Here is a 5,061-nt window from a genome sequence, read left to right as displayed (position 1 = left end):
GATTAATTACATGAAGAAATATTAGTGGAAATATAGCAATAACATAACAACAATTGTTCAATCTACTAAGTAGAAAATAAATCGTCCTACAGCCCATTTCCGTTTCCCTTACAATATAAACATTACAGTGTAATCCATTTGATCAACTTTATTTGTAGATTCAATTAGTAATAGAGTTATAGTACTTAATAAAGTCCAGTTACAGCTTCTTTTGACAAGTTAGAAACAATAAAATATATAATAATAATAAAACCAGCCAGGTGAAATGTATTCTTTGTTCCTAAACAAAAGCACCACTGCATGAACAATTATTATGAACAATTACGATTAATTTCATAAATAAATATTAGTGGAAATGTATTGATGACAAGACTGTGGTGCTTGGAGCTGTGGTGCTTGGGGAAGAGGGAGAGCAGGCCCTGCTGCCTGCTTGGAGCTGTGGTGCTTGGGGAAGAGTGAGAGCAGGACCTGCTGCCTGCTTGGAGCTGTGGTGCTTGGGGAAGAGTGAGAGCAGGACCTGCTGCCTGCTTGGAGCTGTGGTGCTTGGGGAAGAGTGAGAGCAGGACCTGCTGCCTGCTTGGAGCTGTGGTGCTTGGGGAAGAGTGAGAGCAGGACCTGCTGCCTGCTTGGAGCTGTGGTGCTTGGGGAAGAGAGAGAGCAGGACCTGCTGCCTGCTTGGAGCTGTGGTGCTTGGGGAAAAGGGAGAGCAGGACCTGCTTCCTGCTTGGTGACTGTAGCTTCTTTCTCCCCCGAGGGAGATGTGGTGCCTGGGGGAAGAGGGAGAGCAGGACCTGCTGCCTGCTTGGTGACTGTAGCTTCTTTCTCTGCGTTCATGTGGTTCTCACAAAGCTCACATGCCAGATCCATCATGAAATCTCTCCTGCTGACTGTCTTGACAAGGCATTGCTTGTACAACACGTGTTGATAGCAGCCATGTCGAGCACATTGTAGAACACTGCAACAGTCCAGCGGCAAGTACCGTATTAGTACCATTTACAGAGTCTTGCCATCTAATGTGAAAGTAACATAATAGAAGGGGATAGTAGTTGGTGTCTGTATATGGTAGAGATACTGTATATACTATAATGACCTGGCTAGGCTAGTCAACTTTGTGTGTTCACTGTTCATAGCAGGCTAGTCTTCTTTGCAATCAACTTGTCTGACAGGGAATTGATGTGAAGAAGCTGTCCATGGTCACAATTCTGCCTTTGTACATGTAAGGCTCCACGTGACTCAAAACCACAGTCTCAGACAGTCTCAGACAGTCACCCGCTGGCCTGGTTTCATCTTTCCCCAGACATGGAAAGACCTTGAGCAAGTTGGTTTCTACATCTGTGGCTAACCAGAACTGAAGTCACATGCACCACGATCAGTTTCTATCTGGTTTCTATTGGCCGTTCATCCATTGACGACAGAATAGCAGATTTTAATTTGATTATGTTAATAGTTTTTGCTTAGTTGCCAGATCAATGCTGCTGCTGGAGTGGTCATGTGATTAAAACATGGACAACACGGATATTGTTGAAGAAAAATTGAACTTTGGAAATAAAGCTGCACCTCTTGAATGTTGAGAGTTATTTGATAAAGGTAAGTGTCAAGGAAACTGCAGAATCTGCTCTTTCAGATACAGTACTATATAGAAATCACAATGTTTTACCTGCAGAATCCGCTCTTTCAGATACAGTACTATATAGAAATCACAATGTTTTACCTGCAGAATCTGCTCTTTCAGATACAGTACTATATAGAAATCACAATGTTTTACCTGCAGAATCTGCTCTTTCAGATACAGTACTATATAGAAATCACAATGTTTAACCTGCAGAATATGCTCTTTCAGATACAGTACTATATAGAAACAGAATGTTTAACCTGCAGAATCTGCTCTTTCTGATACAGTATTATATAGAAATCACAATGTTTTACCTGCAGAATCTGCTCTTTCAGATACAGTACTATATAGAAATCACAATGTTTAACCTGCAGAATCTGCTCTTTCTGATACAGTATTATATAGAAATCACAATGTTTAACCTGCAGAATCTGCTCTTTCTGATACAGTACTATATAGAAATCACAATGTTTTACCTGCATGTGACTCTGAAGGAGGATTTGATAAAGAGATGCTCCTTTCACTGCATCTGTCAATTACAAGATGCTCCCATCTCTTCATGTACCTGATGCTCCCATCTCTTCATGTTCAATATGACAACTGATAGGCCTAATATTGTCACTCATCAGATTATTGTAAACGTAACCTTGTCTACAGGCTAACTATTTTCATGTGTGAAATTAGTTTTGGTATAGTTTAGGAGTAGTGTCGATGGGCCAGCTGATCAGGATAACTCTTATCATGTGTGAAATTAGTTTTGGTAGAGTTTAGGAGTAGTGTCGATGGGTCAGCTGATCAGGATAACTCTTATCATGTGTGAAATTAGTTTTGGTACAGTTTAGGAGTAGTGTCGATGGGCCAGCTGATCAGGATAACTCTTATCATGTGTGAAATTAGTTTTGGTATAGTTTAGGAGTAGTGTCGATGGGCCAGCTGATCAGGATAACTCTTATCATGTGTGAAATTCGTTTTGGTACAGTTTAGGAGTAGTGTCGATGGGCCAGCTGATCAGGATAACTCTTATCATGTGTGAAATTAGTTTTGGTATAGTTTAGGAGTAGTGTCGATGGGCCAGCTGATCAGGATAACTCTTATCATGTGTGAAATTAGTTTTGGTACAGTTTGGGAGTAGTGTCGATGGGCCAGCTGATCAGGATAACTCTTATCATGTGTGAAATTAGTTTTGGTATAGTTTAGGAGTAGTGTCGATGGGCCAGCTGATCAGGATAACTCTTATCATGTGTGAAATTAGTTTTGGTATAGTTTAGGAGTAGTGTCGATGGGCCAGCTGATCAGGATAACACTTATCATGTGTGAAATTAGTTTTGGTATAGTTTAGGAGTAGTGTCGATGGGCCAGCTGATCAGGATAACTCTTATCATGTGTGAAATTAGTTTTGGTACAGTTTAGGAGTAGTGTCGATGGGCCAGCTGATCAGGATAACTCTTATCATGTGTGAAATTAGTTTTGGTATAGTTTAGGAGTAGTGTCGATGGGCCAGCTGATCAGGATAACTCTTATCATGTGTGAAATTAGTTTTGGTATAGTTTAGGAGTAGTGTCGATGGGCCAGCTGATCAGGATAACTCTTATCATGTGTGAAATTAGTTTTGGTATAGTTTAGGAGTAGTGTCGATGGGCCAGCTGATCAGGATAACTCTTATCATGTGTGAAATTAGTTTTGGTACAGTTTAGGAGTAGTGTCGATGGGCCAGCTGATCAGGATAACTCTTATCATGTGTGAAATTAGTTTTGGTACAGTTTAGGAGTAGTGTCGATGGGCCATCTGATCAGGATAACTCTTATCATGTGTGAAATTAGTTTTGGTACAGTTTAGGAGTAGTGTCGATGGGCCGGCTGTGAAGGTTGACTGTTATCATTTGTTTCCCGCTCATTACCTTGGACAGAGTCCAGGACATGTTTTACATCACTCTAAAGGCCTACTGTAACTCATAGCATGTGTTCATTTCCTTACAATACATGTGATTAGTGTTCGAGTTACAGTCAATAAAACAGACCCACAACAGTTTATTTGTGGAAAGTAAAACATAAAAGAGAATATTATTAACCCACAAAGGGGTGTGGTCAAATGATTTGCTGCTGATAAATAGGCAGAACACAAACTCATCATTACACTATTGTCTTTCTACATTAAATCAACCTCTTCATCCTTCTTATCATTCAGTTAGGCCTCATTTGGGGACGACAGGTAGCCTAGTGGTTAGAGTGGAGGGGCGGCAGGTAGCCTAGTGGTTAGAGTGGAGGGACCGTCAGGTAGCCTAGTGGTTAGAGTGGAGGGACGGCAGGTAGTCTAGTGGTTAGAGTGTAGGGGCGGCAGGTAGCCTAGTGGTTAGAGTGGAGGGACGGCAGGTAGTCTAGTGGTTAGAGTGTAGGGGCGGCAGGTAGCCTAGTGGTTAGAGTGGAGGGACGGCAGGTAGTCTAGTGGTTAGAGTGGAGGGACGGCAGGTAGCCTAGTTGTTAGAGTGTAGAGGCGGCATGTAGCCTAGTGGTTAGAGTGTAGGGGTGGCAGGTAGCCTAGTGGTTAGAGTGGAGGGGGGGCAGGGAGCCTAGTGGTTAGAGTGGAGGGGTGGCAGGTAGCCTAGTGGTTAGAGTGGAGGGGCGGCAGGTAGCCTAGTGGTTAGAGTGGAGGGGTGGCAGGTAGCCTAGTGGTTAGAGTGGAGGGGCGGCAGGTAGCCTAGTGGTTAGAGTGGAGGGGCGGCAGGTAGCCTAGTGGTTAGAGTGTAGAGGCGGCAGGTAGCCTAGTGGTTAGAGTGGAGGGGAGGCAGGTAGCCTAGTGGTTAGAGTGTAGAGGCGGCAGGTAGCCTAGTGGTTAGAGTGGAGGGGCGGCAGGAAGCCTAGTGGTTAGAGTGTAGAGGCGGCAGGTAGCCTAGTGGTTAGAGTGGAGAGGCGGCAGGTAGCCTAGTGGTTAGAGTGGAGGGGCGGCAGGTAGCCTAGTGGTTAGAGTGGAGGGACGGCAGGAAGCCTAGTGGTTAGAGTGTAGAGGCGGCAGGTAGCCTAGTGGTTAGAGTGGAGAGGCGGCAGGTAGCCTAGTGGTTAGAGTGTGGAGGCGGCAGGTAGCCTAGTGGTTAGAGTGGAGGGACGGCAGGTAGCCTAGTGGTTAGAGTGGAGGGGCGGCAGGTAGCCTAGTGGTTAGAGTGGAGAGGCGGCAGGTAGCCTAGTGGTTAGAGTGGGGGACGGCAGGTAGCCTAGTGGTTAGAGTGTAGAGGTGGCAGGTAGCCTAGTGGTTAGAGTGTAGAGGTGGCAGGTAGTCTAGTGGTTAGAGTGTAGAGGCGGCAGGTAGTCTAGTGGTTCGAGTGTAGAGGCGGCAGGTAGCCAAATGGTTAGAGTGTTGAGCCAGTACTTGAAAGGTTGCTGGATCGAATCCCTGAGCTGAGAAGGTAAAAATCTGTCGTTCTGCCCCTGAACAAGGCAGTTAACCCACTGTTCGTA

This window comes from Salmo salar, unplaced genomic scaffold, assembly GCF_965601325.2.
Source record: "Salmo salar unplaced genomic scaffold, fSalSal1 ptg000221l, whole genome shotgun sequence".
Lineage (NCBI taxonomy): Eukaryota > Metazoa > Chordata > Actinopteri > Salmoniformes > Salmonidae > Salmo > Salmo salar.
This window is presented reverse-complemented; position numbering follows the sequence as displayed.